This window comes from Monomorium pharaonis, chromosome 4 (genome assembly GCF_013373865.1).
Source record: "Monomorium pharaonis isolate MP-MQ-018 chromosome 4, ASM1337386v2, whole genome shotgun sequence".
Taxonomy (NCBI): Eukaryota; Metazoa; Arthropoda; class Insecta; order Hymenoptera; family Formicidae; genus Monomorium; species Monomorium pharaonis.
This window is the reverse complement of record NC_050470.1, coordinates 4,004,721-4,029,668: the sequence shown is the minus strand read 5'-3', so window position 1 is coordinate 4,029,668 and position 24,948 is coordinate 4,004,721. Positions and strand designations below refer to the sequence as shown.

At 39.2% G+C, this 24,948-nt stretch overlaps 1 protein-coding gene and 1 long non-coding RNA gene across 2 annotated transcripts in view; one reads left to right on the top strand and one right to left on the bottom strand.

Moving 5' to 3' along the window:
- Window positions 1–17,352, bottom strand: part of LOC105839504 (protein jim lovell) — a 126,278-nt gene extending 108,926 nt beyond the window's left edge. The window contains exon 1 of the mRNA XM_036285280.1: window positions 17,240–17,352. The gene's annotated coding sequence lies outside the window, so the exon portion shown is untranslated. The remainder of the gene's footprint in view (window positions 1–17,239) is intronic.
- A 137-nt stretch (window positions 17,353–17,489) lies between these two features.
- LOC118645029 lies at window positions 17,490–23,741 on the top strand. Its single transcript, XR_004962799.1, has 3 exons — window positions 17,490–18,580; window positions 19,090–19,158; window positions 22,561–23,741. It is a non-coding gene; the product is annotated as an uncharacterized LOC118645029 (long non-coding RNA).
- The last annotated feature ends 1,207 nt before the right edge of the window (window positions 23,742–24,948 follow it).

Sequence of the window (24,948 nt, the reverse complement as noted above, 5' to 3'; positions counted from 1 at the left end):
GTTTTCTCACGTGAGAAATCCTGCTACGAAAATACTTTACGTTCATTTTCGCGATGAGAACCGAGGGACGAGGAGGAAGCTGCGAAAGTCGCGCATCACGCAGTTCGGTACGAAATACCACGTCGGCAAATAATGGATATATTGCCTGGGCGGAAAGATTACTACTTGCGAATGACGGCAATTTCTTTCGCGGTTATGTGTACCCGTCGCCTGATGATGGGTTTTTTCGTCGCCAAGAACGCGGATTTCCTGTTGCTCGTCGCGCTATTAATGACAACGCCCATTTTTCGATGAATCGGGAAAGAAAATTCGACGATACCGCGGCGAATAAGTCCGTTGGACCGAAGAAGGCTGTCGCACGCGAGATTAGAGCGACTGCACGATTGATTCAAAACGTGAGAATTTAGCGGAGATAGCTGACTTGGCGAGGGAACACGACTGATCCGAAGCCATCAATTTGGCAGGAACTTTGTAAACAGACAGAGAGTGACTCAAGACATGAATAATGGTATGCTTCATTCGTGGCCAATTGCCCTTTAAAGAGGTGCGACATCTAACCTTAGGATCAAAGCAGCAGTACCAGTCTTTTGTGTGTAACGAAGGGGAAGTGAATTAAATTTGAAATAAAAATTAAATCAAATGTCGGAAAAGTTACGAACATTACTACGTGAACGAAATGTTGGAAAAATTCCCTGAAGAAAGTTCTCTCTTTCGTGAAAAAAGATGCTCTCTCCCTTTGTTTTCTTCCCGCAAAAAAATTTCATAAAAATTCGTGCAAATTGTTGGATTTCGATTGACGATGCTTTCTTGTAAGCTGGAAAAAGAATCGAAAAATATGGTGTTTCAATGTCTCGATGTATCCCGCGAGCCGCCGCGATTCGCCGTGATTAGGAATCGCGGTTTACCGAGGTCGGTTTCACCCGTTTGATCTCCTCGCAGATTTCCGTAATTGAAAAGCGCGATTCGTGTACTCGCCTCGAAACATCGGCCGCCCGATCCTTTTGCGCGATATATCTCAATTATGTCTCCGGGACGGTCCTCACGCGAGAATAATAATCTCGTGAACGTCACTGGCGCGGCGAACGGGGTGACGCGCTAATTACGGCACCCCTTAGTTACCGTGCTTATCGCCGGGCGACATTAATCGTTCGCGTGCCACGGTTGAGCCTCTTTTTTTCTATGACCTTTAATAAGGCAGCACCCACGGAGGTACGATTGTTTATTCGTGCGAGTTCTCCGTTAAATCCGAAGTGTCCGGGTTCCTGAAGCGTGCATAAGCCCCGGACCCCACGCTGGCCTGGCATCAGCATTTTTTACCTCGTCCCGTGGAATAGGTACGCCGTACGGCGTACGGGTAATGATGGATTCGAACGAACGCTCATTTTGTACCAACAAACTATTCTCCTCGCGATACAGAATGGTAAATTAATTCCTCGTCTATTTTTCACTAATTTTTATATACACCAAGTCTAATGTGACATAATCATTTTTTTTTTCTCCTCAATAACACAATTGCATTTGCTGTGATCTCAAATTAAATTCAAATTCTTGTTGATGACAAAGTAAAATTTTTTTTAACATTAAAGAAAACAACAATAAAAGAATATTTAAGTTACGTCTTATCCTTAGTTGTAACATAATTGTGCGCCAATGGAATATAACTATTTGCGTCATCGTAAATAAAATTTGCAGTTAATATATTAAAAGGTTGAAGCATCTTAATAATATAGCGACGAAAGATAAGTCGAAGCCGCAAATCAATCTAAAATCACGTTCGTTCGTGTATACATACGCGTGTATATATCACGTGAAAATATATAACGCAGGCAAACTGTGCGAATGCTTCTCCACTTTATGAAATTCCATTTTATGGTATCTCGTCGGAGGTCTTCGATTTGGTGCTGAGAACTGAAGCAACAGGTGCGACGCTCTAGCCTTTACGTCGTTGCCTTTAGAAGCTCAGGTAATACGTACGTTGTCGGGGCAAATCATTTTAAGAAATCTTTTATTCACCTTGCTACTATACCTATGTATTCGGTATCTCCTTTATACTAGTATATACATGACGCCGAGCACCATGACTAAACCTATCCCTTCAAAATTGTACATTCCGCCTATGAATACGCTCTACGTGAATAAACTCGTAATCATTTCGCACACAACTATATCGAGTACGGAACAAATGTATGAGTTATCGAATATATAAACGATATTATATAGAAACATATTTTTTATACTTTGCATAAAATTGTAATTATTTGTATGCCATAACTAAAACTTTTAATTTTATTAAAAATTTGACCACAGCATGCTCTCACGAATATCACAACGATTTACGATGAATTTGTAGCGATCGAGATTCGATCTGTTTGTCGAGTTGTTCGAGTGAGTTTGCGCGGTGTCGAATACCCATCGCTACGGCCGTGTCTCGGATCTTTTAAGCGGCAGGCAAACCACTCACGCGGCGCAGCGGACCGCGAAATCGACGCTCACATATGAACTGGGAACGGGAGAGGTTCCCTCCTCTCTTCTCCCTTTTTGCTTCTATATACCGACATCGAGACGGAGGAAGAGTAAACGGACCGTACACAGCCTCCGCTCGTGGCTTTCCGCGACCTTTTCCCCGTCTTTTACCACCGGATCACGTGTCATCCGATCACTTTTCCATCGAACTTTTCACCCCTGACCTTCTTCATTCTTCAGACGCATAACTTCGCCGTCATGCGTTTCATTTAGGCTCCTTATTGCCTGTACAACCACTGCCATGAACAAGAAATTATTTCAACCGCGCGAGATCTCTCGCAGAGTGATTTCACAAACGTGCCAGACAAAACGATTGAATATTTTTATTGTACAGACGATATGAAGCCTCGACGCATATATTTCGTATAAGGACAAGAATACCCAAGAGTATTTTCAATTAATGATCGCAAAATTGTACAAATAAATTGCGCTTCATGCATATATGGAACCATTAAATTATTCGGCGAAAAAAAAAACGAATACCAATAACTTTGGAAACTTACGTAACTGTGAATTTTTCTTTCACGGTGAGTAGGATGAATTTGCTTAATTGCTAGCGAATCGTGCTTTATTACGCAAATTAATTCTTTCTCGTATAGAATCGTTTAATTGATGTGAGGGACGTAAGCGGCACCGCGCAAGGAGCACGTATCGTCGCAAATTTTCATGAAAAGGGGTAGAAAAGAGGGATGAAAGTGGAGAGAGTCGGACGATCGCCAGGCACTGCCTCGTTCGTGTCGCCCCCCTCGCAGGGAAGCTCGAAAAGGGATAGATGTTACAGGGGTGAGACAAAGAGGGAGAACTTTAATGTATGCCTACCGAGAGACGCTATAAAAATCAATACCTCAAATTACCAGGCGGTACTTAATTTAAGCAGCCAGTGCAGTACGCCGTCTATCTTCTCTTCCCCCAACTCACCCTTTATCAATCTTGCGAAAATTCTTCCTCCATCGGACGACGAGACGGATTTCATTGCATTCACGTGCATTTACTCTTCTAGTAGGTCCTGCAATTACGCGGATACGGAAAGAAGGGGGGGGGGGCAGACGTTTGTAAATGTTAAAGGAAAAAATCCGCCATTAAAAGTGCTATCGAAAGACGACGAATAGCTACGCTTCCACATCCTAATGATTTTGCTACAGGTAAAACCAGATCGGAATTATTTATAATCGAACCGTACAACCGCGCATCTTCAATTAAAAGCCGAGTAATTACAGTTTAAAAAATATAATTCGCATACTCCGAAGATATGATAGTGATGTATTTGTATTACCTCGATACAGTGAAAAACAAGGCGACAGGAAGAAAAACTTTATCTTTCTGCGGCATGTAAAACATTTTCTATCTTCTCAAGTTGTCAATATTTATTTTGTATTTCTAAATGTTTAAATCAACCAAGTTTTTAATTTATTTAATTACTTACTGAATATATAATATATATATATATATATATGACATTAAAAACTGCACATATAGGAATATTTAACAAAAATATTATTATAATAGTTACAAAATTAATAAAATTTCTAATTATCTATATCTCGATAACTGAGCAAATTTACTTTTAATGTATAAATTTTTGTCTTATTTTGTATATTAAAGTAATTTCTGAAGTTATGCACATGTTATAAAATACCCGTATATGCATATAAACTAAATATAAATATATGCGATATGTATGTTTGTAATAGCACTTTCAAATAAATTTTCTTTAAGCGAGATTTTTTAGACATCAATATATGAAACGTGTAAAAGTTGGCTTCCGCGATTTGCCAACGTAATGCTAATTAATTACTCCGACGGAAAAGAAAATGAGATCTCGTAGGCCTCGACCCTCTGGCAGCGGACAAGATTACGACTCAACTCCAGCGGAAGGGTTGCAGCCCCGGTGCTTGATTTTATTGCTCGCCACCCGACCTCTTCCCCTTACCGCCCCAAACCGCCTAGGATCCTCATGCTTTCGCTCACCGTGCTGGGGATCCGTTTTCTTTTTTCTCTTCTTTTTCTTCCTTTCGCTCGGCTGTGTCCCAACCTCCGCCAGTAGAAAAGTTTCCTCTCTGTATCCGGTTATGTCCTACGTTTTATATATCGCTTAAGGTCAAACTGACCCGCGCAACGATGACCGAGAGAAAGCTCCTCCTCCATCAAGGTCAAGATCCTTGCCCGATATTTCCGATATTTCATTCGTTTCCGCAAGGAGAACTTAAAACTTGTATGATTGATATGAGGTCAAAGGTAGAAATGCAAATATTTCGCTCTATGAAGTAATGTTAAAAAGATATTTTTTCTTTCCGGTAAAACGTAATTCAACAAATTATTTTATTACAATTTATTCAATAAAATTTTTTTTAATATAAAGAAATATGAATTATTAATTTTATTTATAGCTTGCGCTTATAAACACATTATGCAATTACTTTTTTCTTAAGCTAATGTTTATCTATTTTCAGATTAATGCGCCCAATTGCCCTGTAAGAGCGTTCCTTGCACATCTCTTTGTGTCTTTAAGCCTTGTTTTTACGTTCGAGTTAACATGTCCCCATGTTAACGCACTCTTCCTAAGCTAAGAAAAAAAGTATAGATCGAGGCCAAATATTAATTATTAATAATTTGTACTAGTGTCAATGATCGTTGTTTTTATTATCTCGTCACTGAGAATTAAATATTTCTTTCGTAAACTGTTGAGAACTATAAACATGTATATTTATTTTAAAAATTGCATGTATTTAGAGAAATGCTATTTAGACTGACTGATACCGTGATCGTTTAAACATGCATCTTGTATTATGTACGCTTGTGAGCTATCTGTGCAAAAGGTCAACAATGCAACGAGATTTCTCTTCATTCTTATGTATTAATCATCATTAGCATTATATAATGCATATCATAAAGCAATGAAAACGGTAAAAAGGAGATTAAAAACATTTTCACAAAATATAAGAAATATAAATAAATATCTGTTTTTCACATACGAGTCGAGCATCAATATATTGCGACTTACATTTTTATATTCACTGTTTTCAAACAGTGTAGTAGGACAAATACATAATTTAGAAGGTTCACCTGAGATATGACTTCGTATTTAAAGTGAGACTTACAAATTATGAATTGCATACACTTTTACTCTAAAACCTTCACACTTCGTTAACTATTAAACACCTTAGAAGTGTATGTATGTGAAGAATCCAATTGTAAAATATTAAACGTTGCTTTAAAGTATAATTATTGCAAGTACGATGGCTTAAATATTCAGTTAAGATTTCTGATTGCGCGCATGCGACGGCTCTCCGTCTCGCACGAGAGATCGTATCAAATAGATATAACGACGACTCTCCGACGGGTCAAACGTAGTCAATTAATATTTCTCCGGATTAATAAGCATCCCTAGTTGAAAGGCACAAACTTACACAGACATCTTACCGAACGATAAATGCGCTGCACGTGCACCTAACCGTTCTTGCGCGCGCGTGTAGCAGGTTGCATTCGTGGCATACACCGGGATTGGAGAGCAGACGAACGGGGAGAAACGTGAATGCACCGTAGAAGCCGCGATCTTATAGTCCCCTTCCCCCCGCCCCAAACTGACCATCGCTACGTTGCGCTGGTCATGGTCGTTTCGACTTGTTCCTCTCTTTTTCTCTTGTTCTCCTCGTCGTCCTTTCTTCTTCTCTCACTCTGTCTTCTTCCCCGTCTCGCTCTGTCTTACCTCGACGGGTCTCGCCCCCTCCGTCCCCCTATCGTCGGACGGATCGCTAGAAGGAGGAAAGAGGGGGAGACGACCCGAGAAAAGAGGGAAAACGAGAACGAGGTCTGAGAGGGAAAGTTGCCGAGGGTTGGGTGATAAATTGATAGTGGACGTGCGCCATGCGCCCCCTCCCCCACTCGTCCTATCTCTCTTTCCTTCTCTCTGTCCCTCGTCCGACCGACAGACCGACAGACCAGCAGACCGAATGACACCCTCACCCCGAAGTGCCAGTCCGTGGTGGTGGTGCTGCTGATACTACTTGTAGAGTGGAATTAAATGGTTAATGCGGTCGTAAAGTCACGTAGTCCATTATGAATCGGAAGATACTTGGCCAGAGCCTCGTTGGGTCAAGAAGCCAATTTTAACACAAGTATCTGATAAGTAAGTATACCAACATGCATTTTATAAATATTCATCTACGATAAAACATATTTATATATACATATGTATACACATTTGCAGCAAAAAAATAAGAAATCTTAGTTTAACTCTTTAATGTGTTAAGAACTTTTAACAGGAAATACGCTCCAAATCTTGCCGTAAATAGATATTGTTGAAATATATTTATATATCGACACTATATTAATAATCAGAAAATAAAGTCGAATGTAGAGTCAAAGTTTTCTCATGCGATTTGTTCCAAATGTTGTTAAATAAACGATGGATATAGACGTTAATACCATCAAGATCATTTAAAATATAAATAAAGCGATAAAACTATCCAGACAATTACACGACGACCTTTATGTATTAAAACGATTCACCTGCATGCGCGTATTGGATGTTACAAGAGTATGTTACAATTTTAATTACTTTACGTCGTGCTTCCCTGCATCAAACAAACCGAATCCGCGAGTAAAGCAAACTTAATTCGACGGGAGACAAAAGCAAACTCTTGTTAATTGCACGTAAAAGAACCATGGTACACCTATAAAGCGTAAACGTACAAAAGCGAAATATCGAGAAACCCGAAGTTGCCGTCGTTGCCACCGCCGCCGTCATCGTGCAGCCACCACCGACGCGCGACGGCTCGTAGACGCGACTTCCGTTTTAATCAGCACGAATCCAAGTTATTAAAATTCCTCCAGAATTTTAGCGGATGAATGGGCTCGATGGCCACCGACCGACTCGACTTGGCTTTGAAAGAAAAAGAAGTTCATTCATTCCAATAGAACGAAAGACATAGCGCTCGCTTGCGCTCGCCGGGCTCAGAATATCGGCAAACTAAAAACGTTAATTTATTCAATGGCAAAAAGGCATGAAGATACGAGAGCACCGTAAGAGATGAGCCCAACGGCGAAGAAGAACGAAGAGAGAAAGACGTGCGCGAAGGATATCATGGACAGAAGGGGAGGTTTGGGCGCCGCCGGGGGATGAAAAGTCGTGGAAAGGGAGCGATGTAGAGTCAAACGAGAGCCTCCGGCAATTTTTACGGCGGCGGTCGAACTCTCGAGTTTCGTTAGTTCTTTTTTTCTTCCTGATTTTTTCTAATTAATTATAGGTATTGATTGGTTCCCGATTTGACTTCGCGTAGCCTTTGGCTACGAGGTATGGCGGCAAGATGAAATGACCGTCCTCAAGAATAACTGCAAAAAGCTGAACTAGCCGAACGAATTAACTATCCGCGATTTATCCTGAGTTCTGATTGAAGAGTCTGTCTTATTTTAAATAATGAATGGACGATTTCCGATAATTGTCCGCTCTGTATTGCCCTACGCTTATCGTCATAGACATATTTTCTCAGGGAAGAAAGACGATTAAGTCTTAATAACTCCACATTTTTAATTTGGAGTATAATGCTAGTATAGTAGTAAAATGTAGCTTTGGATGAAAATTATAGGAGATTGAAACTGCAATAGCAGGAATTAACTCATACATATATATCGGTGCACTTATTTAAATATTATTTTAAAATATTTCCTATCCCTTAAAAATTGTCTAATTACATTATAATATCCTAGAGTTTATTGCAATGGAAAGACCTTTGGTAATACGGATTATATAATTAAAATAAAAATATAAGCACACGATGCGTGTCCCGGCGCAGTTATTTAAACAGATACAAAATGCTGAAAAATGCAATTTAGCTCGTAACTCGAAACTTTCGTGTCGGAATGACGTTCAGAGCATGTAATGTAAATTTATCGCTGGCGCAACCAACGATTAACCATTCACGATTTTGTTCTTCGGATCAAGCCATCACGCGCAACCGGGTGGAAGTTTCTGGGAGCATAGTCGGTACGTTATAATATAGTGAAAGTTCTCTTGTAAACGTGGTCAGTACACTGTACAGCCAAAGATTAATTGCCTGCGAAACTTTTAACCGCGAGACGGTGCGAAGACGAGGCAAAGTGACGCCGCAGGAAAATACGAAAAGTTTGGAAAATGATTCTCGCCCGATCAAACATTTGTCCCGATACACCTTTGACAAATCGAGCAGCGAATTTCGATGCATCGTCAACGTGCAATGATCGGCAGAATCGGCTGATTAACATTTCACGATTTCTCGCTGCAGATTCATCTCAGGCGAGACTTTCGTGAAACGTGTAGTCGTGAGACAGCAGATCGATTAAAACAATGATGGGTGAGCGAAATAATGCAAATTCGTCGTATCCGTAGAACGCACGATTAAGCATTCGCGATTCTTTTTCGTCGGGTCTGCTCCGCAGTTGCAAACGGCTGCTGGAATTTTCTCGGAGGATGGTTAGCACGCTGTAAGACAGTGAATCGATTGCCTGCGAGGCATGAAGGGAGAAAGAGCGGTAGATACTGCGAGTGCAGAGTTAAGAAAATGAATGTACCGGATGCAAGACTCGAGCAAAGAAGTGCAACAACGAAATCGCCATGTTTTTCAAACTATACGACAGTCACATCCAGCGGGTAGAAATCACAAATGTAAAATCATCTCATTTTTATTTTAAAGAATTCACTCACATATTTTTGCAATCTTTCGTTTTTTATAAGTTATAAAAAACAAAACTGTTTCTTGCAAACAATTCTTTATTCTTTGATTTTCTTCCGATAATTGCTAATAATTTAAAATAATTTATTTCTTCTTTTTAATTACGCTTCTCCTAGAAATTGGCTCTTAATAGTTTTTTCGATCGGAAGTGCCACGAATGCGACCCATAAAATTTCAATTGCCTTTGAAGTAACGATTAAAATTACATGCGCATAATTAAAGCGACAAAGCGACGTTATCGAGGCATTAATTATCCCGGGGAATAATTCATCTAACCAATCGATGAGAGAGAGCAAATCGCACAAAAAATTCAGCGTCTGCTTCTTTTGGAGGCTTGCCCCGCCGCAACGATGGAAGTTTCCTGGAAGGTGGTCAGTGCGCTGTAAGGCGGAGGATTGATTGCCTTCGAGGTTTCACGATGAAGTGGCACGGTAAGGGTGACAGAGTAAGACGGAAAGATAGACGCAGAGAAAGGGAGAGAGAGAGGGGGAGGAGAGGGGAGAGAGAGAGAGAGAGAGAGAGAGAGAAGAAGGAACGAGGAGAGACCAAAGAGAGACCGAAAGAGCAAGGTACGGGAGACCCGAGTAGAGTCGAAGTGGCGAAGGGGTGAGTCAAGGGTGAACCGGACTGAGAATGCGACCGTGGTACGCGCGGGGAAGGACAGAGGAGAGAAGGGCGAAGGAGGATGACTTGTGGTTGTGTGTCGCAAGATAGGGTTGCTATATACCGCGCGTTCTGTCCTGCGTCCGTCGGTCCGTTCGTTTCTCGTCCGCTCCGGCTTCTAACCACTTCACCCGCTTCATCCTCTTCCTTTAAGGTTCATGTCCGAGGGGGAGGATGGACGAGGTGGTTGCGCGCGAGGGTGGCGCGCGCGCGAAGGGTTCCGGGAGATGTTCTTGCGCTCGCTAGTAGCTTAGACTCTCGCATGTATCATCGACTTGGTGAAATTGTGTGTGAACCCACACGCGCATTGTGTTAGTGAATCATACATGTGCGCGCACGGGCCGAAGCAAGGATATCGTGGGGTGGTTTGCCACGTCGCGTGAATATATATGTGTGTGTATGTGTTTGTGATACGTCTCTACACGTACGTAAGTATTTACGTGTGTATATATGTGTGCGTGCAGGGTTCCGACTCAACTAAGGAGTTAGAAACCACCATGCGCTCGCTCGCGCGCGCGCGGGCTCACTCGCCTGACCATTTATTTCGAACAAGAACATTAGCGCCGGACTGATCTATCAGGTGGCGCAACTACTTGGGCGCCGTATGTTAATCCAGTGACTTGCCAGATCGTTTAAATGCATACATTATATATTCTTATCGTGCAAGTACAGCACGAGCACTCGTACTACATTAATAGAAATTTAGAAAAAAAATGTGTGTTTACAAATAAAAAATTAAAAAACGAAGAGTTTACTAATAATGTTTCATTCCTGATTTGAGAAAACTTATAGGTAAAGGTCTATGCTAATTTTAAAACAATACAGAATTTAAATGTTTAAAATTATTATATTATTAAGTGATGTATTAAAATTTGTGGAATTTACATGATAGAAAGCGGAAAAAGTTTACCTCTTATCCTTTTAATGCAATGATATATTTTGTAAAACAGATACATGTATAATTTACATTAACGTAGGCATTAAGAAATGTTCCATTACTCGTGAACATTAAATAACAGCATCCCGCCATATTAGAATGAGACAGCGTTAGTCTTACTTTTGATTCAATTTGCATGTCGCATATCAAGACTTCCTATCGCAGCCACCGTCGTAAAAAAAAGTTGTTCGACCCTCTTTTTACAAAACGGCTAAATCCCCAATAACCGTCGCTACCATGATTCTATCTACGAGGCGATAACTCGAGCAATCCGTGACGGCGAAGGCGTCTTCCTCTCGCAGGAAGCCGAACGCCCATCGCGGAAAAGTAACGGTTCTTCAAGAAACGGAAAAAGAGCATGCCTGACGTTGCCGCCGCCGCCGCAGCCGCAGCTGTCGTCGCTACCGCGAACGATCGATACAACGGATCGACATCGCGCGACCGATTTGCGCCGGCGGCGGCGGCGGCGGCAGCGGCAGCGTGCGAGAGTACGCTTTACAGGATGACACCCGTTAAATGCCGGAGCTCCTTGGTGCGGAGACTATCGGACGAGGCATGTAAGGAACTCGGATACACACGAATACACGCGGGACGTGGGACACGTCGGTGTGTGCGGCTGCACGCATACCATCCTGCGCGAAATCTCACGACAAATACACACATGTGTGGAGAAGCACAATAATTACTATAGGTAGCGAGGAGGACGAAGGAGGATGAGGAGGGGGGGGTGAGTGCAAGGGGGAGGGGGGTGGCTTGGCCGGCAATCGATATATACACACACGCAACCGGGTTACGCTGCCGGTAACACCCACACGCAGGACACACGTACAAGCACGGCTTGGGGGTACACACGCGCGGAACGGCCGGCGCACACCGTCTCACTGGTTTACATAAGTGAAGTTCCTTGGCCACCACCCTCAGTCACCACCTCTTATATACCCCTCTGTCCTCCCACGCCACCCTCCGGCCGCCTTCACCTCCTCCTCTTCCTCCTCCTTCTCCTGCTCCTCCTCCTCCTCCTCCTCCTCCTCCTGCTTTCTGCCCAAGCGTTTCTAATTTGCATTCCCCTCCGTTGGCACTCCTCACCCCCCCTCGACTTTCCATCCGTCGTCTCCTTCGCGTCCTCATCCCCCAACGACGCCATCCACCCAACAACCCCCGTTGTCCGTCTTGCGAGGTTTCACGCACACGCGTGTCCCTCGTCCGTGTATCACGCGTACGACGCGGGGGTTCGTGGGGACCGGGAGGGTTGGGAGAGACAAAGAGAGAGACCACCCTTAACTTCGGCCCACGAAGTAAGACGACCACGGGATACGAAATGAGAGTAAGAGAGAGAGAGGGACAGAGAGAGAGAGGAAGAGAAAACGACGAAGACGACGATCGGTCCAGGGGCTGCTGCAGTTAGGTTAGGGCTGCCTGTACCTTCTTAATACCTTTCGTCGGCGGCCCTCATGTATACCCTATACGATGTGGCCCTATGGCTTTCGGTCGTTAAAGCGTGGCGAGCGATCTGTGTCTCGCGCGAGAATGCATCCTCGAGAGTAGGTACCAAGGGTAATTCCAAGCTCTTCGATCGCTTCACGAGGGCATAAAGACGCTCCGTGTGAGTCTTATGAGATCGACGGCGATATCGCATTTTGATTTACTGCGCGCGGATTGCGGCAGGAAGCGGCGCGGATTACGGCGATCGCCCTAAGGAAAGCGGCTTCCGGAAGACGCCCTCAGAATTGTTCTATATCCATTCGCATTTCGATAGTATCGACGTTAAAGGCAAAATACGCCTGAGTCAGATTTCAAAATTTTGGATAATAACAACAAACGTATCGATCTTTTTGAAATGTAACAATTGAAAAAATTTATCCGCGAGAAAATTAATTAATTAATATTATATAATTTTATTTCAATACGACTCTTTTTATAGTATTTATCTGGCTTCTTGTAAAAATGTAACATGGTGCAATAAGAAATTATGAGTAAGACGTTATGGAACGAACTTTTCCAACTGCGAATTTAAATATTGATGCTAGTAAGAGCAGACATTTTCGAATAGATGTTTTATGAGCAAATTTGTTAGATATGTGAAGAGCTATGCATATTTGAAATGGTAATAAATATTAAAATATGATATAATGATGTTTAACATAAATTTTTAAAAATATGTTTAATATAAAAAATATCAAAACTTGTAGAAAATAACAGAATAAACATTATAGAGTAAGCATAAATATATATGACTGTAATTAAGATACGTATGTATATATATATATATATATATAGTTATTAACTTTGTATTGCAAAAATTCTGTATCAACTCGCTTATTCATGTACTAATTCTTCTACCGTCGGCAAAGCTTTTACGAATAATTAATAAAAATGCGGCAGATTCTATGCCAGTCGCGAGCGACTTCGTCCAAGGAAAGAACTCAAAGTAAGATGGTCCCGATCAGCGGAAACTTTCCCTCTAATTAAGAAGATAATGTACGGAGTCGGTACAACGCAACGGACCAAAGACGTCGCGCTTTTCCCGGTAGGACAATGCCGGCAATGAAGATAAAGAAGGGTCGTGGCAGGCATAATTCCGAAGTGCGTTAAGAGATCCGACTGACTGACGGATCTGTTGGGGATGGATGGCAGTAAGGGTTACGAGCATCACTCATCAGTAGCGGCCATATTGCCACCCCGGTACCCCCCCGCGGCAACCCCCTTACGCGCGCGAGGAGAACGCGAGCCCTGATAATTCCCCAACCCCCTTAGCACTCTATCTCCCTCGCGTTCCCTCTTTTCACCCTTCTTCCACCCTCTGTATCCCTCGGCTCTTCCTCTTCGCGCTCACGCTCGCGCTCGTTTGCTCGCTCGCCACCCGCTCTCACCCCCTTCTACCCTTGTGTCTTAGTCTTACTGGTTTCTTCTCCTTTTCTCCCTTCTTCTTCCAGCGGCGCTTCTTCTTCTTATTTGAACCCCCGGCGCGCGGTGCCCGGGCTGCTTAATGAGAACCTCCACCTCTTCGTGCCACCACCACTACCACTACCACCACTTCCACCGCCGCTGCCGCCGCTCACTCTTGGCCATCCCCCGGCACCCCTCGCCAAGCCTGCCCGTTCTCCACCGTCCTCTCCTTCCAACCGGCAACGTGGGGTTCAGCCGACTCCCGCCGACGAACTACGACCCCTACACGCGGCCGGCTCGCCACACACGCGAGACATTTTAGACTTTTAATATTGATTACACCGCAGAGATGAAGGTTCCTCCTTAGCAACATCCTGTGAGCTTTTGAGAGGGACGGCTTGAGGAAATCATCTTGTCGAGTCGACCATTGGTATTGTCCTTTGTCGATGAATTAAATCTACCGCCACAAGAGAAAGGATATCCTCTGATGCGAATAAAAAAGTAACTGGAGAGTCTTCGAAGACACATTTTTATATGTTCAAAGAACAGAATATTTCACATTTATGAGAAATCATCATTAGAACATTCGAATATTATTTTGTACTCTTTTAATTTTATTATTGTCGCTCTCATTTAAATATTTGAATATTACTGTTCCAACCCTGTTTTTCTTTTTGCAAGCAGAACAGCAAGATATATTTGTATTTATTATCCGCGACGCCCTCCGGGCATATTTTTGTATACAGCTTGTACAAAATAATAAAAACAAGGCTAAGATTTACGAGCTTGCGCTACTGTAAATGGAAATAATTTTTATTACTTATAAAAGTAGAGATACGCGGCGTCGAGGATACAGCCGAAACTTGCCCGAACTTCGGGACGCGAATGTATGTGTCGAGATAGTTCGAGTCTGTAATTAACCCTTACCAACTCAGTGGTGCCATGTGGAATCATATAGTGTCCTATTCATTTGGAGTAAATTTGTGAAACGAAGCTATTTACACTAAACACATATCAACAAATAAGTTTCAACTGAAAACCAAAACCTCCTTCACTCGATAACTTTAATCTTTAAATTTATTTTCACCATATAATTGTAAACTTAATATACAAACTGTTTAAGAACTTCAACTTTAATGACATATTCGTTTAATAAATTTTGTAATGTTTTTCTTTTGAGAAAGCTATCATTGAAATTAATGAGTCGACGGCTTCCAGATAGCTTACATGTTAACGTTTCCGTGCGTTATCGTTGTGAAACTTTTTAACTGCACATTATACAGAGAAATATTACGCGTGAAAAGTTCGGAACTGCCAGGCATGGTAAATGCAATTAACCATTACAATGGCGACAATCTTTGACATCGGATCACATTATATGGCACAACGCGACCTCATTGCTAAGCGCTGTGTGCAGGGTGACGCATATTTAAAATGGACACGATCGTTGACTTTCGACCTACGTGATCAATACCGGTTCCCTTGTACATTAAATTTAGTCTACGAGGGGGAGTTATTACCGTTTCGTGTGTAGTTAACCAAATCGGAGTTCCAATCTGATTCGTATGTCCTGGCCATTGATTACATCCAGACGAATTAGGTCACATGTAAATGAAAGCCGTAAATCTGTCCCCGCCCCTTTCCAATTCTTTTTCGGATTGTTCGCTGGCACACTCACCGAAATTAAATATACCGCACGATAGAAACAGGTTGTGCGTGAAACTAATGAGTCGAAAACACAAGAGTACGTTCCATATGAACACAAAGTTAGAAATAAAAAAAAGGGATGTCACCTATAAATATTAATATTGCGAGCAATAATAAAAGACATATTTAGTTCGATAAAACACATAAATAAGACACATCCATCAGATTAATTAACGAGAAAAAAAGAGAAACATTATAAATTAATAATTAAAATAACAATACATAATAATGCAAGTCAATATAAAAACTGACAAAAAATCGGAAATTTTTCTACTTGAAAAAAAATTTGTCTTTTATCCTATAATTTCCAACATGTAATGTCGCAAAAGTTTGCAAATACACAACAATGTAAATGCAGAGTCGCATTTAGCATTTTATGACTAATTTTAAGTTTGGACAGGTCAAATGATCGAGTTCTAATTTTTTAATTTTATGACACTGATTATAAAAAGATACATGCATAGTAATAATATACGGTTCATACATGTTTCAGTGCGCTCAATGTCTGCAAAGTCAATGCAGTACCAAGGCGAGCGCGTGATCTTATTTCTCTTATAAATTATCCAAATTATCATAGAAACCGTATAACTACAGATCCAAATTCATCTCTAAGTACTTAGAGCGATATCACACGATGAATAATAAATGTTATCACGATCGTTCTTTTTAGAAATTGCAACAGGTGGCGACATGTATTCCCAACTCTCAAACAACCTTAAAACGTATTATTAACATTATCTAACTAATATTATCGCGCACGCGTGCGCCCGCGTATAAAGTCTATATTATATAATTTACTTCCACATATCGCTTTTGAAATAAATGCGTCCAGACAAATTCGACAAGATTGTCTATCGATCGCGATCAAACTTGAACCAACTACGCGATAAGAATGAATATCATAAGTACTTAAAGCCGCCACCAAGTTACCTTATCTATACTTTTGATCGCAAGCAGATTTCAGGGTTATTCTTTCGACATATTTTATTCATTTTGAGGTAAGAAAAACTTTTTCTAATGACAGCAAAAAAATTACATTTGAAAGAATTGCCCGATTATTCGCGCCTCGTCGCACTCTCTACTATGCTCGACAATGATTTACGAAAGTCTCCTTAAAGTCAAAGGTTTCGAATTAATATGTACTTGAAATGCTAATGTAATATGTGACCAATTATAATAGAATAATACCATGAGACAAAGAATCGTATTGAAAAAGAATAGTCTTATTGAAAGAGTGTAGTCTTGCCGTATAATAAAGAAAATTCTTTTTTTTTCCAATTCTAGAAACAAGAATAATATAAAAGAAAACAACAAAGATACTTTTTAATATCGACTTTGAGTTCGATATTATTCTCAGGTCTATAAGAACGCGTGCGAAATGATCGAAACCGCAAAAATGCATGTTAAAGAAGAATTTAAAGAGGTGTTTGATAATTTTATATATAATTCTGAACCGCATAACTTATATAAACTTTGTAACTGACAATCGGTAATAATCGCAAACTTATTTCAATATATATTGAGCAATCCGTATTCTAAACCTGGATAACAATAAATAACTGGGGATATTAACGTCGCCATTGCACAATAGTGTACAATACATGTATTTTATTAATTAATTTTTGTCCCAAGTGTGCGATTCAAGTCTACATTATGTTATTATGTATATACGCGCGCATCTCAGTTAAAAAAAAAAAGACTAATAGAAAGAATTTCTTGTCAGAACTACTTATCGCTAATCGGTCCACCAGGAGTCACGACTGCGGCGTTTACGTATTTCCGTACGCTCTTACGATAATAGGATTTATATTCCTACCTGCCACGCGATGGGATTCGCGGTGTAACGCGGATTAATCGGCGCGGGCTGGATCGCGGCGAGGGCCTCTCTTTATCCGCCACCGTCCGGACGTCGTGCCGATCGAAACGATCCACTAAACCGATCGCGCTCCTGCCGCGTCGACCACCCTATTTTGCACCGCGGACGACCGCCGTCGTCCCGACTCCGCTGCGTCTCATCTCCGTCGTCGCAGTCACGTCTTCCGTAGATGAACGAGGAAGAAGGACGGCGAATTTACAAGAGAAAGGAAGAATGAGCTTAAAAGATGGAAAGAAGGGGATGGGGGACGAACGAGAGGATAGCGGTCGGGAGTGGCGAGAGACGCGGAGTGTCGGCAAGGGGATGGTGGAAGTGCGCGCGGGAAGGCTCCGTGAAGGAAAAGGGGGTGGTGAGGGGTACACGGCCGGTGGGTCGTTATTTTTGTGCCTGCTTCGTCTTTAATTTCTCCCCACCTTTTGCGCGCCGCGGCGCTGACGCCGCGCCGCTCTACTCCGCGCCACGCCGCGCCGCTCCGCGCCACACCGCGCCGCGCCACGCCGCGCCGCGACGCCGGGCAGAGGAGCCGTGGCGCGCTGGTTGGTGTGCGGTTGTCTTAGTTCGTATGCATATCTCAGTGCCTCACATATTGATTCAGGGCGTCATTACGCGTCTTAGCTCGGCCCACTCCCACCACTCTCCCTCTCTCTTCCTCCCTCTCCCTCTCCCCCCCTCTCTCTCTCTCTCTCGCTCTCTGCTTAAACCACCTCCGCCACCCTCTTCCAGTTCTCGCCAGCCTTGGCCCCTCGCACCCCCGTCCCCTTGTCCTCGGCCCTCCACCACCTTCTTCACCTCCAGCCACCATCGTCCTTCTGTGGCTCTCCTTCGCCGACCCAACCACCCCATCTACTCTGCACGAACCTTTACTACCCCCCAGCTGGAAGAATCTTCTTGCAGACCGGTCCTTCCATATCCCTCTCTTCCTCTTCCTCCTCCTCCTCCTCCTCCTCCCCTTCCCAACCCGTCTTTCTAACTCAAGCGACACGCAAGTCTCGTCATTCTTTCCCTTTCTATCCCTCCCCCTCTCCCCATAGTTTCGTGCTTAGAGCCGCGTGTGTGCTCGCGAGCGTGTTTGCTGGGGGACACGTGGGGCCGCGGCGCGTATATTCGCGTGTGTCGTCGTCTCTCGTTCGCAAACTCGCATAATCGATACGAGATTAATTTTGATCGCGGCGAATGCTTTGTTTCTTAGCGACGAAGAAGTTGCCCCGAAGGCTCATATTTTCATAGTTTCGTAGGCGCTTACAGCATAGGAATTTACTTCATTTGTACAACAAACGTAACGTAAGACCTAATGACTTGTACGATCATGAACGAATATACTAATTCAAAAATCAATGCGCGTAATTTGACACGTAATTCGACACATTATACAAATATGTTGTTTTTAATTAATAAAAGTTTTTGTTTATTGTAGAGAAATATTAAGAATTTATTGAGCGCACAAGAGTAACTGCAATAAAAAATTATTTCGGCAAGTTTCTCCAAGTTATTATTGTTAACATTCAAAGTATGTAATATGTACTGCATATATTGCTATTATTTGTTTATAAATACTGAAATTAATAATCATATTTGAACATAAAAAATCGATAAGATCTTATCTTAAAATATCTGGGAAAACATATTTTGATTTTAACTTAAGAAATGCTGTTTATAAAGCTAAATAATCTACAATTCAAACTTTTTACGTTATATTTAAAAAGTATTAAAAAGTATTAAAAATATAAATTTTGTAAGAATTTATCGTGATATTTATTTATGTTTATTACTTTAAATTCTTATTATCGCAGCGATTACATTACGGCGTCGGTGATGCCATCTGACGTGTGAACGATTGATTATTATGCGACGTTCGTTAGGTAAGTTCCTCTTATGATATTTAAAAGAACAGAACTTTTAAAAATTAAAAATACACAAAAAAGTTTCACTCAGTTGCAAACTATATAAATAGTGTCTAAAATGTATACAAAGTTACAAAACTGTAATGCGTGAGGTATTTAATAAAAATTAGTCGACGGTCGCTTATTTACCGACATGTGATATCAAAAAATTAAGTGACAATATACTGAAAGTTATTAATCAATAATACAATTATACAATAGTACAAATATATAATTTGTCATTGCAATAACTTTACAAATTCACAAAATTTCATTGTTTATATTAAAATGCCTATACAATTTTTATTCTTATGTACACCTGCAAATGATTTATTCGTAATTATTTTTATTTAAATTTTATTTTTCCCAAGAGAAAGCGTTTGAAAGAATAAATTTAAATAAGTTTCTCTTTCGAGATTTGCAAGCAACCTGAGATTTCCCTGCACATTCTTTGCAGCAAAAAAAGTCGAGCTGTCGTATCGATTTGTCATAAATGCATTGATTATCGTCTCGTAAAGCCAGTCTCGAGCATAGTAATGAGCGGTTAACATGGTATAATCGTTAGAGCGAGAAATTGATCATGCAAATAGTAATAAATTCACTCACCAGCCGCACCGTTGCCATTCCGTCGATCATTCCACCGACTCCGTTATCTGCTTCGACCTCCATCCTATAAGAAAATATCCTATGAGATTTGGATCCCGGTTCGAAGAAGCGTAACACACACATAACACTTGTCCGACCATTCAACTGTTATATTCAGTACTCCCGATCGCACGAAACTGTAATCGGCACTTTCGATACACGCACTCGATCGACAATACACGCGATGCTTCCGGGGGGAAAAAAAAGATACTGGTCGTATGTTCTCGAAACATCGAAACTCTTCAAGACGGATTCTGATCGAGGGGCGAGTCAAGAAACGTGACTCACATAAGAAATGAGATAAACAAATGCCACGCGGATGCATAACAGACGCGTACGCGCCACCCTTGCAAGATGTTGAAGGTCAACGATTTGTTTGAACGGTAACCTGCAATTCGGTTAAACGCGAGTTTACGACGCGATACGTTAGTCACCACCGGCGTCCGATTAGTGACGACTGTGAACTAATCGCCCGATCCGGCCGGCTTCTGCGAATTGCGCGGCCAACTTCGCGCGGTTGAAAAATTCGAGGAAATGTGACGAAAGTTTCAACCGACGCCACTGGAACGTTCGCGAAAACGTTAGACTCGCATCGCGGTTATTTCGTTGCGGTTATCTCATCTCGATCGTGTTGCGATTTATCAATCCGGCGGTACGTTCCGATCGTCACTTGCGATGCTCATCGATAAACAACAGGATAATTGCTTGAACCGACTTCAGTCTCACTTCATCCTAACCTCACGTATCGCGCGATTGCTCTCGCGCGATGAAAAAGGTCTAGAGGAAAATACCACGATCATCATTTAATTATGACACAACATGGAAACGTTACAGTATCTTTCGAATATATTTCACGAAGTATGTGTCATTCACTCACTGAATACTTGTCGATAAGATTGTTAATTAACACACATCGTCTAACGTTCCCGACGCGAGGATCGACACTGCCCAAGACACTGCCTATCTTCAGGTTACCAATCACGCGATTATCTTCATGCGACTGAAAGACGTTTACGCGCCAAATGCATCAATACAAAAAATAGATTTTCCGACATTCGCGCTATCTATTATTGTTACCGATTACAATTCATTAAACTCATAAACATTAAGTTGTTGTCACGTTGTCATCGATGAGAGTTCATTTGCATGTCGCGAGAAGATTTAATTTATGCGCTATGCCCATTATGTAATACATAACAAAATTTTGAAAAAAAGTATTTTGATATCTCATTGTAGTTTAAATATTTTTTATATTTTAAATTTATAACGATTTTTGAAAACAAATTTCTTTAAAAGTTTCTTCGGAAATTAGAGAATAAGAAATCTTAGATATTTAAAAATGTTTTAACATTAAAAAAAAATATATATATATACACATATGCATATATATATATATATATATATATATATATATATATTATAATATATATATACATATATATTAATATAAAGATTTTAAAAAATATTGACTTTTTCTTAATACTTATAAATGTGCCAATTCGTATAAAAAAGTTTGTTAAGAAGTTTTTTAAAAATTATAAAATTATATGAAAATTCTGAAATTAACATTAAAATTCTGAAAAGTTATAGCAAAAAAATTTCACCAGGAATTATAATTTTATTGCGAAACACTGATTATTGTTACACTGATCACAATGCGTTGCGACAATTAACGCGATTAGCGAGGCGTAATATGAAGAGTAAAATTGAAACGAAGAGAAACGTATTATTGTCTTATATCCCTTTGAGAGCTACATTACGTGCTGTATTAATGATAATAAAGTTTTGCTTTTTGTGTGTGTGTGTGTGTGTGTGTGTGCGTGCGTGCGTGCGTGCGTGTGCGTGTGCGTGTGCGTGTGCGTGTGCGTGTGCGTGTGCGTGTGCGTGTGCGTGTGCGTGCGTGTGTGTGTGTGTGTGTGTGTGTGTGTGTGTGTGTGTGTGTGTGTGTGTGTGTGTGTGTGTGAAGAAGCTTGTCTATAAAATTTTATGACATAATATGTCTTATAGACATATCATGTCACAATTATATGTATATGACTGGGCTTAAGTTAATGCTAGATGAAATATTAACAGTAATTTTAACAAGAATATATAAATATGAATATGTAATAATACATAATAATATATAAATTATATATATATATATTTATTATATATAAATATATGTATATTTATTATATATATATATATTTACATTTTTTTAGTGTACATTAAAAATATAATTGTATTTTTAATGTATACTGAAAAAAAATGCAATATATCCAATAAGATATGTTGTTGCAGGCTGCGTACTACAGATATACTCAATACAATAACATATGCTATTGCAGTATCAACATTGTTCTTGCATTAACAGTAACTATTATTGTATTGAGTATTTTATATAGTTGGCAGCCCGCAATTACATATGTTATTGGCTATATTACTTTTTTTTCTGTGTATATAGATCTGGTACATTAATTTTATAAAGATCTAATAGTCTAAACTTTGTTAATACTTTTGGAATATTTTAATTCTAATTTAAATAAATTTAATGTAACGTTGTAAACAAATCTATTAAAAATACATTTGTTTAAAAAAATTATTATTATTTTTATATTGTAAGCAAATTAGTTAGATTGTCGTGAATTGTTGATGATAGTGTTTAAAACGACAAATTCTGTAGTATTCTGCTAATTACTGTAATTAATTGAAATAAATCGCGTATTTGCAATCAAGAAATTATTTATTTTTCAGATTTGCTGATGCTGTGCAATCGGTCAGCAATTACGTGGGATAGCGCGGGTCGCGTTTATGCGCACTTTACACGCACGTATACGTAGGTACGCAACGCAGGGATCAAAAAGGCTCGTCGCGTAAGTGAAAGTCCACGTCGTCGTCCCTGCGGAGTGTGTATCGAAACGAGTCTAAAATGTTCGTCCGATTGGTTTACGTTCGCGCGTTCGACAAATGGGCTCACTGTCTCCAATTGTTAATATGCAACCGTAGCGAGGCGAATCTGTGTTGTGTCACTATATTATACGTTCCACACCACACATCATGATAGTTTAATTGAACTATCGGTCTTTTGTAATCTATGTTTTTGTTGACATTTTTTGTTCGCATTTTTTTAAATTTAAAATTTTGTTAATGATTTAAAATTATTGTTTTATAAGATTTTATCATATTTTTCTTATAAGATAATGGATTTTTCTTATAAAAAATGGATTTTTTACTCTCTTTGCAAAGTAACGTATTTTTCATTGTTTATTGTTTGTCAGACCAACTAACAAAAAGTCATTAGCAAGTAATTGTAATTTTTAAAGAGTTTTTGGGTTTATAAAATTTCTAATATAAATATTATAATAGTTTTTCAACACTTAAGAATATGATTATATGATTCGAAATGTTTCTTACTTTTTTGGACATGAAGTGAAAACAGAATCAGCAAACTAAAAAGAAAGAAAACTATTTGAAATAATCTTAGTTGATCTGCAGAAAATTAAAGTTGACCTCTATTAACACATTTTATTTAGCTTTATTTAATACTATGAGAAAACTAAGAAACGTAGTTATGTAAATAATGCGTTAAAGGATTAATTGTAATCATGTGTAACCATATTATAATATACAGTATAATAGATCTCTTATTAGCATAAAAGCGCGATATTAGCATATCCTCAATGTAAGTTAAATCAAGTCTAGATGATAAATTGTGCCAATAAGAATTGAGAACCAATTGTAATTGAGTTATTTAAAATATATTAAATTTTTATACTTTGCTTTATAAAACATTAAAATAAATGTCTTTTAATCATTAATAAGTACTATGACATTAAACGAATTTTTCTGCAAAGATATGCAATTATTTGAAATGTTAACAATTTTTAAACTTCTAAAAAAACTATAAAAAATTAAACATTATAATCTGTATAATGTCATTCTGTATAATATTGAAATAAAATGGCTATATACTGAAAAATTTAACATTGTAATCTGTATAGTCATTCTGTATAATATTGAAATAAAATGACTATATAAATAGTATGTTTTTACAATACAGATTTTATATTTAAAAAAATCACTAAACACACTGCGAATAGGGCAAATTAACATAATTCCAGATAAAAATAGTTACAACTGGTTAATTGACTCACATATTTACGTTGCCTTTTTTTTTAATTTTAATCCATGCAGAAGGAAACCGATTTTATATTTATCCAATGGCTATTTTTCTGTTACATATATAGAAATGTATCACGTCAGCAAAACAGAAATACATAATATCTCAGAAACCGGATATCCTTTTAAAATTATGTTTTTTGGAACATTCTAAGACAAAAAATTTAATTAACAACAAGATCGAGGCTGTGGTAATTTTTAAATTATTAGTAATTCAAGTTCGAATTATAAAGCAGACTTTTCTCGTGCTCATGATATTATGATGAATAAAAGTAATATATCATGAATTTTTTTTAACAATGTCGCGATTTTTATACAAATATGCACAATGATATACACATAATAAAAATTATTTCTTTATTTATACAAAACCTTGGCCAAATTATTATATTACATACGCATAATTATTATCAGAATATGAAATCAAAAAATATCGATTTACTAGTAAAATATTATAACATATGTGTTAGTTATCAAAATAAACTTATAATCATGTTCATTTGCTTCGTAAACATTTTTGTAGTGAATAAATTATTTTTGGCATAAAAAGAATTATTTTTTAGAGTATAGAGCAAAAAAAAATAAAAAATAAAAGCTGTCGACCAATAGTATATACATACATATATTTTTCTTTATATTAAAGTTTAATAAAAAATACAGAGATAAGGTTCATGAAGTCACATGCGAGTACGCAGCGACACAACATAATATTATTGATGGAAAAAGGAGTTCTCTGGAAAAGATAAGAAGATATTTAAAGATACATATTTGCACGTTAAATCAACAAAATAAAATTTTTTTTCTTACCACTTATTTTTAAAATGCGATTTGTAAATTGTACATTGCAAACCACTTCTCACTTCTGATGAGCTATTTTAATTGATATTTTTATGACACGTTCCACAATGTCAACGTATCGTCTTAGAAAGATATATACTGTGACTTTTCTGCATGAAAGCAACG